At 35.0% G+C, this 11,654-nt stretch overlaps 1 long non-coding RNA gene across 1 annotated transcript; it reads left to right on the top strand.

Moving 5' to 3' along the window:
* The first annotated feature begins 9,035 nt into the window (after positions 1 to 9,035).
* On the top strand, positions 9,036 to 11,308 carry LOC130591501 (uncharacterized). Its single transcript, XR_008969252.1, has 2 exons — positions 9,036 to 9,103; positions 11,080 to 11,308. It is a non-coding gene; the product is annotated as an uncharacterized LOC130591501 (long non-coding RNA).
* Positions 11,309 to 11,654: the final 346 nt, after the last annotated feature.

Raw genomic sequence — 11,654 nt, 5'->3', positions numbered from 1 at the left:
TATAGTTGGCATTGTTAGAAAATTTCCAAGTGCCAAATTGGAAAGTCAATAATAAGTTGACAAGAAATACCTCACTATATTGTAGGTAGTTTCCATCAAGACTTTTGAGAAGATGTAAAATCGTTGATAAATCTTTCGAGATCCTGGTAGGATATCTAGGTGTGATAACTGGACCATTGGATGGTAAGCCTAGAAAACCTTAGACCTCTTCAACAAGACGCACAATCTCCCAATCTCCAAAGCGGAAGACATGGCAAGTTTCATCCCAAAATTTGGAAGCAGCATAAATCATGTCGTAACAAATAGAAAGTGAAAGCAAAGGCATAAGTACCTTAGTGAAGCGGGAGAGGAAAAGGATTGCCTTGGTTGCTCCAAGTTTTTTGTGATCCCCGAGAGTTGTTTTTTCTCCCGACTTTGCATTTCATTAATTTCTTCATAAGTAAGCACCATTTTTGGTGAATGAAAAATTTAGAGAAAAGATTGGAGTAGTGGAAGTGGTGCATTTGGAAATGAAGAACCATGCCCCATTTATAAATGGAAAAGATGATCATCCATGATTCATGCCATGGACAAAAGGTTTGAGTATTGTCCATAGAATAATAAGGAGCATCCTCCACCATGGATAATGACCAAGCATTTGTGGTATGACAATTTTTTGCTAGAACCGAACATAAAAAAATAAAAATAAAAAAAAAAAAAAAAATTGTGTCAATGATGAATCAAGAACGTTGATACAATTCCTTTTCCTAATGATCATCCAAAATAATGACCTTGATCAATCTATTTTATATAGTGATCATCATTTTCTAATAAAGAAAATAACCATTATGCATGAAAAATTTTCTGAAAGATTTCGGAAAAAACAGATAAAATTTTGCCATATGAGGTTTGGTCCACCATAGAAAATTTGGGCAGCCCTTTTAAGTGACGTGACCTACAATGTGTCACTCTAAGGTACATGACCTAACAATGTCATAATTCGAGGTGATATGGTAACACATGGAGTCATAAAAACTAAGTAATGGTGACTTGACAACTTGTTTGTCATCAAGACCATGACAAAAGTTGTAAAAAACTGGAATCGACCTGTTGATTGTCGGAATTTCTCGCATTAATAAAAGACAAATTCAGAAGACTAAAAAAAAAGACGATGATGAAATCGCATTTTCAAAATTTATAAAATTAATTGCGATTTTTCTACCTAAGACGACATTAAAGTCGCATTTCAAATTTCATAAAATTAATTGAGATTTTCTACTTAAGACGATGATAAAGTCGCATTTTCAAAAGAAAATTAATTGGGATTTTCTACCTAAGACGACGATGAAATCACATTTTCAAAATTTAGAAAATTAATTGGGATTTTCTACCTAAGACGACATTAAAGTCGCATTTCAAATTTTAGAAAATTAATTGGGATTTTCTACTTAAGACGACAATAAAGTCGCATTTTCAATTTTAGGAAATTAATTGGGATTTTCTATTTAAAGACGATGTCAAAGTCGCATCTCCTATTTTAGAAAATTAACCGGGATTTTCTATTCAAAGCGTCAACAGAAATCGTAAGTCATGATAACTATTTTCTACATAGAATATGTTATCTCAAAAGAAATTTTCCTGTCGAAATTTTGTGTCTTTTCAAACATTGGCCATCATTTTCTCCAAAATTCGACCAATGTGGGGCATTTTGTAGACACCAAATTTCGAACCCGTTCTTCGGATAGAACCTTTTTTTCAGATAAATAAAGGTTTTGAAAAATAAAAATAATAAAATCATCATGCATCGTGGAGCGCGTGCCCCGGAGCGCGAGTTTCAATCCATCGCACGATTTTTTTCTTTTTTTTTTTTTTTGCATATTAATCGTACATTTTTGGCTTAGAAGTATAATTTCGTGAGTCATAGTCAATAACTACAACCACCGTTTTAATAAAATGATTCATAATATAATTATGCTCGTCTTTATTAATTTAACAAGTTTTTGTTAATTGCCTTAAGTTAGTCTTTTAGAAAAATGAAAAAAAAAAACGAGTCGCGATTAGGTGTCGGGATTTTAGTCGTATCCCAAAACCGGCATTAATCAGTTTTCTTGATGGCCAAGTCATTGTTCATTTCATTTGATAAAGAATAAGAATATATTCTTTATCCACTAAACACATCCTTTATCCATTAGTGTTTTTTTTTTTAATAGGAAAAAAAGAACTATGATGGATCCCAAGATTTGGGCCACCCTAAAGCATCCTTACGGATGATTAAAGCAAATGATAAATCAGGAACATCAAACCAGAAAGTCGTGTTATTCGTCGCATGACCACGATGCGCCATCCAATCCGCAACCGCATTAGGTTCCCTAAAATCATGACAAATTTGAACATCTTCAAATAGTGAAAGTTCCTCTCCTGCGTCTAAAATTATGGAGTTAATTATCCAAGGAATTTTCCAAATCTTTCTTATGGAGTTGATAACAACCAAATTATCACCTTCAAGAACAATTTTTGTAATACCCAAAGACCTAGCCCCTCTAATACCTTCACGAAGGCCTTTAGCCTCTGCCATAAAAATAGAATCGGACACATCTAAACTCCCAGCCCCACACAACATAACTTTTCCTTCATCATTTCGAATGACAAAACCAAACGAAGCTTGGCCATTCGATAACTTAGACCCATCAAAATTTACTTTATAGTAGCCTAAGGGGGGGGGGGGGGGGGGCAAGAGACCTTGTCTCGTATTCTAGGTTTGAACTGTGGCCTAGAGTGGGGGATTAGAGGAGAGTCTACAACAGAGACCTCCTATCCCACAATTTGAAGATTTTTAACATAATTCCTAATCATCAGACTCGCCTTGATTGGGGAACAAGAATCCTGTAAAAAAATTACCCCATTGCGAATGTACCAAATAAACCACCATGTTATAGCAATACACTCAATTTGATATACTGATAACAAAGCTTTTAACTCTAAGAAGTACTCAAGAAAGGACACATCCCTCCCAATAACTAGGGGGGACACCACTTCAAAGAAGCCTGTAGCTCATCAAAAAATCAATAGTGAAAGGACATCTAGAAAAATTATGAGTTGTGCCCTCCGAGTGGAAGTTGCAAAAAACGCATTCCAAAGGGAGAAAACATTACTAACCTCTAGCCTCTTTTTTGTAGGAATACCATTTTGGCAAACTTTCCAGAGAAAGAACTTAATCTTGGGAGGGACTTTTAGTTTCCAAATCCAATGAAAAGCAAAGGGCTCCACTGGGTTTAAACTTAAGCCTTGAATAAGTTCAACACCTGATCTAACAGAGTAACAACCATCCGGGGAAAGACCCCACACCCTTTTATCTAAAATTCTATTACTAGGCAATACTCTCACAAATGTCTACGGGAACATACCTTCTAAGCATACTTTTATCCCATTGGCCTTCCTGACAAATAAAGATACCGACTTTAAAATGTTCAGTGCCCAGAGGTACAGTACAAATCTCATAAATGGGTTAATTAAATATCCAATTATCATACCAGAAAGAAATATTATCACCATTCCCCACAATCCATCTCAACCCCTTCTTAAATATCCCGCGCAGAGCCATCAATTTTCTCCACTGCAAAGATACATTGGCTTTGACTTTATAGTGAAATAAATCATCATTCTTAAGATATTTTCTCGTCACGAGTTTCACCCATAGATTATCCGGAGAGTCTAAAATTTTCCAGAGTAGCTTAAATTGTAAAGCATTGTTATTGGTCTTAACTTTCCTCAATCCTAATACACCAAATTTTTTAGGATAATAGATCTTATCCTACCCTATCAAATTTGGAGATTTAGCATCAGGGGCTTTATTCCAAAAAAAATTCCTATAGCACTTGTCGAGCGAGGATAGCACTGTTGGCGGCAAAGAGAAACATTGCATTTGATAATTGGCTTTAGTTGCTAAATTGGATTGGATTAAAATTGTTCTCCCAGCTTGAGATAAGGAATTTGCTCTCCATTTGGTCAGTTGCGCTGAAAACTTTTCTTGAATATCAGCAAATGTTGCATATATTACCTTAGAATCTATTATGGGACATCCCAGATATTTACCAAGAGAAAAGGATTTTTCTATTTGAACAATTTTCGAAAAATTAATAGAAAAAGTATCTGAGACATTTTCAGTACATTGGAAAGCAGACTTATGAAAGTTAACCAACTGTCCTGACATAGCACAGTACTTGTCTAAAATCCTTCTAATAGTATGACTGTAATAGCCCTATTTTTAAGAACCTTTATTTAAAAGCTAAAAGTGGATAAGACCATCATTCTTAATGGTTAAGAAAGCTTGTGGATAAGCATTACCATTCTTAATGGTTAAGAAAGCTTGTGGATAAGCATTATCATTATTAATGGTTAAGAAAGCTTGTGGATAAGTACTATCATTCTTAATGGTTAAGAAAGGTTGTGGATAAGCACTAACATTCTTAGTGGTTAAGAAAGCTTGTGGATAAGGCACTATCTTTCTTAATGGTTAAGAAAGGTCAAAGAGGATAAGAACCATCATTCTTATTGGCTAAGAAGGATTTGGAAACCAATAGATAAGTTAGAAAGTCCTTGAGAGCCTTAAACATTAAGATTATGAAAATCGTTTGGAGATTGTTTTATCGGGTAACGATGAACTTCTAGTTAAAGAGCCTTTCGGGGTTGAATCCGAGCTCAGAACCTAACCAAACTTGATATATGACATGCTTGGGATGTCTTAAGGTTAAAATGGTCAATTATGCACAAGAATTATGTGGCTCAATAGGGTAAATTGCTTACATAGTAAAACTGGTCAGCTAAAATTACAGCTCAGACCTATGCTCAAAGAAAGTTGCTTAGCAACTACTTAAATGTCGATCTCTCAAAGACCTTTTAATGCATGAAATCCAACACCTTAGGCTAACACCTCAAGCAAGAATCACTCAAAAACTCCAAGAAACCGACCTTGTCTAGAAGAGGTTTCCCTCCCCTGGGGGTACCACCAGAACAGACTATAAAAGCCTGTTCTGGATTTTCCTCTCTTTTCTATTATTTCTTCCTCTTGGACACCCACTTTTCTTTATATAGAACTCTTCTAAACATCCATACAAAGTAGTTCAAGCTTTGGTTCCAATCTTTAGACCATAAACTCATATAGAAAACCATGCTGGAAGATCACATAAGTTGCTGTAAGTTCAACATATTACACCTCTTGTATTTAAGCTTAGTTTTTCATATCTATAAGCTTGTTGAAACTAATCTTTAGAATTTTATACATTCAGGGGAAGCTGTAGGAGTAGTTAACTAAGTGGATTAAGGAATTTCATGGCTTTAAGCATCCTTAGTTAAGATTCACACTTAGTTTGGTTTTACCCTAGAGATTTCCATACCTATAGTTAGGTGATTGTTTCTTTCTGGTGTAAAGCATGTTTATGAAATGAATTTACTTATGATGTGTATTTTATTATGTGTATATTGAGTATGTAACATGGATATAACATGCTAAGGTTCATTAGAGATGTTTCATTTGACCTAAACAACACTTATACACTAAGTAATACGATTATGTTTCTTAATGGAATATGTTTAGTACATGGACTTGTGGAGTGATTATGATGATTGAGGTGGAGTTGTTATGTTATTGTTGTTGTGGAGTTGTTGTGGTGGTTGTAGTGAAGTTGTTGTGGAGTTGCTATTGTTGTTGTTCATCTGTTGCAGTAGTGTTGTTGGGTTATTGTTGCTCTGTCATTGTGGTTGTGGTGGAGTTGCTGTAAAGTTGTTGCCTATTGTTGTTGTTGCGTCGTTGTTATGGTTGTTGTTGTAGTTGTGGTGGCTATTGTGGAGTAGTTGTGATGGTTGTGGTGGATTTATTATGTTGTTGATCTGTTGTTGTGGTGGTTTATAGTTAAAATAGTTTACTAGTTTAGAAGATGAATTAGTTTGGATATGATTAAAAATTATACGATGATTGTCTAGTAGTATCATGTGTTTATAGTTTAAGTATATATATCCAAAGTATTCAGTAGAACAATATGGTTCATCTTGTTATTATGAGTTCAAGAAGTTGGAGTGATAAATTTGGGAATATGATTTACTTAGGTTTGTTATGAAGATATTAGGTGGTGGTTTCTATTGTTGGTTGTGCTGTTGTATTGTGGTTGTGTTGTTCTATTATTGTGCTAAATGTTGTGTTATTGGTGTTGGAGTTATTGTTGGTGGTGGAGGTGGTATTATTGTTGTATGTGTTGTTGTTATTATGTTGTTGTTATATCGTTCTTATTGGATAGTCGTTGTTGATGATGCGAGGGAAGTCATAATCTTAGAATTGGGAGACTGTTATAATTATTGTAGTTGGAGTTGATATGCATGAAGTCGAGTTATGAGTTATGAAATGACTTTGTTAATTTCTATTTACGGGATTCAGTTTGATTAGCATAATGGTTGCGTTAGAAGAAGATAATTAGAATAGTTAAGTTTGGTTATTGATTATTGATGTTACTGTGAGGTGGTTGTGAGGTGGTTGTTGGAGGATGGCTATGTAGACGTATAGAATTGAAGATGATATGGGAAATCAAGTTATGATTGGAGGTTTCGTATAATTGTTATAGAGTTGAGGTAACCTTTAAGTTCAGCAAAATATATTTAAATGCTCCCGTGGGCTTATATTTAATTTTGGATATCATATATTGTTTGTGGTAATGGTCATGATTATAAATACATCTCTATGAGTTAGTTGTGAATTGCTATTGGATTGTTATAAAAGTATCATTTTGTTCAATTATCAAAATCGTTCGAAAATACTATATTTCTCAAAATATGATTTTGTATGATAATGAGGAAATGATTCGGATATGAGTTAAGACCAGATAAGGTCGAATATGGTGTTATGTTATGAGTATTGAGGATTCAAGTATGAATCATTAAATATCTTATTTTATAAATATGAAAGTGAGGCATGAATAGGCACCCCGAGTTAGGGCGGTTAGAGTCCCTAACTGTTGCCTTCCAGGAAGGGCGAATTCCTGGCGTTATAGGACATGTCCGGGTAAGTCTTGCAAGCATAACAATAAAAGGCTGGGTGACGACCCTCAATAGTTTGGAGACAGCTGGTACTGCGTGGTACCCCTCTCCACTCGCATTTACGCCAAACGATTTGATTTTGTGAAACTATAATAACTGAGTCGAATGTGATTATCTGGTATTATAACTATGTGTTAGTTTTCAAAATACAACGAAACTTGTATTTTCTATTACACAGTGTGTACTCAACTTTGCTGATAGTATTGTCATTTCTGTGGCCTGTCACTTGGTGGGTGGCAGAGTGAAATATTGTTGCAGGTTTGGTTTGTGAGCTCAGGATTCTGAAGTGAAGCAAGATAAAGATGTCGTCGTAGCTTATGGATTGAGTTTGTATCTAGATAGTGTATTGAGATTAGATATTTATATTTCGTTGTATACATTATTTGGGAATATTAGTCGAGATATCGGTGTAATTGAAGTCTTATATAAAGGATTTTGTTTTGTGGGCCAATAACCCACAAGTTTCAGGATTCGTTTTATAGGTTTTGTTTCCGCTGCGAGTAAATATTCAATTCGAGGCTTATTAAGCATTAATTGTGATTAGTGAATCTTAAGGGTATTTACCTCGCAGCTCACGAATCGGGCTGTTACAAATGGTATCGGAGCAACCTTGCGACCGTATGCCTAGTTGGCTACCTAGCGAGGGTAAAAGATCATTGGGAACGTGTATCTGTTACTTGGGTAATTAGAGTTCAAGTTTTGAGCTATAAAATAAGAATAAGAGTCTAGATTTGTGTAAATCTTTGGGAATAAGAGTATGGAATTCAATGTTGTAATTTGAGGATATTTGAAATCTATTTGTTGGGATATTGAGAACTTTTTCATAGAAATTTAGTAAAGACTATCGGAGGCTGTAGTGCTTGATATATGGATACTTAAGGTTGATCTATGAGTTTATGTTTTGAAGTTTCGAGGATGAAACTTATTTTAAGGGTGGTAGTATGTAATAGCCCTGTTTTTAAGAACCTTTATTTAAAAGCTAAAAGTGGATAAGACCATCATTCTTAATGGTTAAGAAAGCTTGTGGATAAGCATTACCATTCTTAATGGTTAAGAAAGCTTGTGGATAAGCATTATCATTCTTAATGGTTAAGAAAGCTTGTGGATAAGTACTATCATTCTTAATGGTTAAGAAAGGTTGTGGATAAGCACTAACATTCTTAGTGGTTAAGAAAGCTTGTCGATAAGGCACTATCTTTCTTAATGGTTAAGAAAGGTCAAAGAGGATAAGAACCATCATTCTTATTGGCTAAGAAGGCTTTGGAAACCAATAGATAAGTTAGAAAGTCCTTGATAGCCTTAAACATTAAGATTATGAAAATCGTTTGGAGATTGTTTTATCGGGTAACGATGAACTTCTAGTTAAAGAGCCTTTCGGGGTTGAATCCGAGCTCAGAACCTAACCAAACTTGATATATGATATGCTTGGGATGTCTTAAGGTTAAAATGGTCAATTATGCCCAAGAATTACGTGGCTAAATAGGGTAAATTGCTTACATAGTAAAAACTGGCCAGCTGAAATTACAGCTCAGACCTATGCTAAAGAAAGCTGCTTAGCAGCTACTTAAGTGTCGATCTCTCAAAGACTTTTTGCATGAAAGCCAACACCTTAGGCTAACACCTCAAGCAAGAATCACCCAAAACTCCAAGAAACCGACCTGGCCCAGAAGTGGTTTCCCTCCCCTTGGGGTACCGCCAGAACAGAATATAAAAGCCTGTTCTGGATTTTCGTCTCTTTTCTATTATTTCTTCCTCTTGGACACCCACTTTTCTTTACATAAAACTCTTCTAGACATCCATACAAAGTAGTTCAAGCTTTGTTCCAATCTTTAGACCATAAACTCATATAGAAAACCTTGCTGAAGATCACATAAGTTGCTGTAAGTTCAACACTTTACACCTCTTGGATTTAAGCTTAGTTTTTCATATCTATAAGCTTGTTGAAACTAATCTTTAGCATTTTATACATTCAGGGAAAGCTTTAGGAGTAGTTAACCAAGTGGATTAAGGAATTTCGTGGCTTTAAGCATCCTTAGTTAAGGTACACACTTAGTTTGGTTTTACCCTAGAGATTTCCATACCTATAGTTAGGTGATTGTTTCTTTCTGGTGTAAAGCATGTTTATGAAATGAATTTACTTATGATGTGATTTTATTATGTGTAGTTGAGTATGTAACATGGATATAACATGCTAAGGTTCATTAGAGATGTTTCATTTGACCTAAACAACACTTATACACTAAGTAATACGATTATGCTTCTTAATGGAATATGTTTAGTACATGAACTTGTAGAGTGATTGTGATGATTGAGGTGGATTTGTTATGTTATTGTTGTTGTGGAGTTGTTGTGGTGGTTGTGGTGAAGTTGTTGTGGAGTTGCTATTGTTGTTGTTGCTCTGTTGTAGTAATGTTGTTGGGTTATTGTTGTTCTGTCATTGTGGTTGTGGTGGAGTTGCTGTAAAGTTGTTGCCTATTGTTGTTGTTGCGCCGTTGTTATGGTTGTTGTTGTAGTTGTGGTGGCTATTGTGGAGTAGTTGTGATGGTTGTGGTGGATTTATTATGTTGTTGTTCTGTTGTTGTGGTGATGTTGTGGTGGGTTATAGTTAAAATAGTTTACTAGTTTAGAAGATGAATTAGTTTGGATATGATTAAAAAGGTTACGATGATGTGTCTAGATAGTATCATGTGGTTTATAGTTTAAGTATATATATCCAAAGTATTCAGTAGAACAATATGGTTCATCTTGTTATTATGATTCAAGAAGTTGGAGTGATAAATTTGGAAATATGATTTACTTAGGTTTGTTATGAACATAGTAGGTGGTGGTTTCTATTGTTGGTTGTGCTGTTATATTGTGGTTGTGTTGTTCTATTATTGTGCTTAATGTTGTGTTATTGGTGTTGGAGTTATTGTTGGTGGTGGAGGTGGTATTATTGTTGTATGTGCTGTTGCTATTATGTTGTTGTTGTATCGTTCTTATTGGATAGTCGTTGTTGATGATGCGAGGGAAGTCATAATCTTAGAATTGGGAGACTGTTATAATTATTGTAGTTGGAGTTGATATGCATGAAGTCGAGTTATGAGTTATGGAATGACTTCGTTAATTTCTATTTACGGGATTCAGTTTGATTAGCATAATGGTTGCGTTAGAAGAAGATAATTAGAATAGTTAAGTTTTGTTATTGATTATTGATGTTACTGTGAGGTGGTTGTGAGGTGGTTGTTGGAGGATGGCTATGTAGACGTATAGAATTGAAGATGATATGGAAATCAAGTTTATGATTGGAGGTTTCGTATAATTGTTATAGAGTTGAGGTAACCTTTAAGTTCAGCAAAATATATTTAAATGCTCCCGTGGGCTTATATTTAATTTTGGATATCATATATTGTTTGTGGTAATGGTCATGATTATAAATACATCTCTATGAGTTAGTTGTGAATTGCTATTGGATTGTTATAAAAGTATCATTTTGTTCAATTATCGAAATCGTTCGAAAATACTATATTTCTCAAAATATGATTTGGATGAGAATGAGGAAATGATTCGATATGAGTTGACCAGATAAGGTCGAATATGGTGTTATGTTATGAGTATTGAGGATTAAAGTATGAATCATTAAATATCTTATTTTATAAATATGAAAGTGAGGCATGAATAGGCACCCCGAGTTAGGGCGGTAGAGTCCCTAACTGTTGCCTTCCAGGAAGGGCGAATTCCTGGCGTTATAGGACATGTCCGGGTAAGTCTTGCAAGCATAACAATAAAAGGCTGGGTGACGACCCTCAATAGTTTGGAGACAGCTGGTACTGCGTGGTACCCCTCTCCACTCGCATTCATGCCAAACGATTTGATTTTGTGAAACTATAATAACTGAGTCGAATGTGATTATCTGGTATTATAACTATGTGTTAGTTTTCAAAATACACCTAAACTTGTATTTTCTATTACACAGTGTGTACTCAGCTTTGCTGATAGTGTTGTCATTTCTGTGGCCTGTCACTTGTTGGGTGGCAGAGTGAAATATTGTTGCAGGTTTGGTGTTGTGAGCTCAGGATTCTGAAGTGAAGCAATATAAAGATGTCGTCGTAGCTTATGGATTGAGTTTGTATCTAGATAATGTATTTGAGATTAGATATTTATATTTCGTTGTATACAATATTTGGGAATATTAGTCGAGATATCGGTGTAATTGAAGTCTTATATAAAGGATTTTGTTTTGTGGGCCAATAACCCACAAGTTTCAGGATTCGTTTTATAGGTTATGTTTCCGCTGCGAGTAAATATTCAATTCGAGGCTTATTAAGCATTAATTGTGATTAGCGAATTTTAAGGGTATTTACCTAGCAGCTCAGGAATCGGGCTGTTACAATGACAGCTGTCCTCAGAGGCTTTAGCAAAAATCATCGTGTCGTCTGCAAATGTTAAAAAAGGAATTTTAACTTTCGAATGTCCTAAAGTCACCCCAATAAATCTGGTACCAGCAAAGCTGGCTTGCTGTAATTGACGTGGGAGAATCTCAACACATAAAATGAAAATGTAGGGGGATAACGGGTCCCATTGACGACTACCTCATTGCGGGGTAAAAGACT

The sequence above is a fragment of the Beta vulgaris genome, chromosome 5 (genome assembly GCF_026745355.1).
Source record: "Beta vulgaris subsp. vulgaris cultivar EL10 chromosome 5, EL10.2, whole genome shotgun sequence".
NCBI classification, from domain to species: domain Eukaryota; kingdom Viridiplantae; phylum Streptophyta; class Magnoliopsida; order Caryophyllales; family Amaranthaceae; genus Beta; species Beta vulgaris.
The sequence above is the reverse complement of the archived record's forward strand: the minus strand, read 5'-3'. Positions and strand labels throughout refer to the sequence as shown.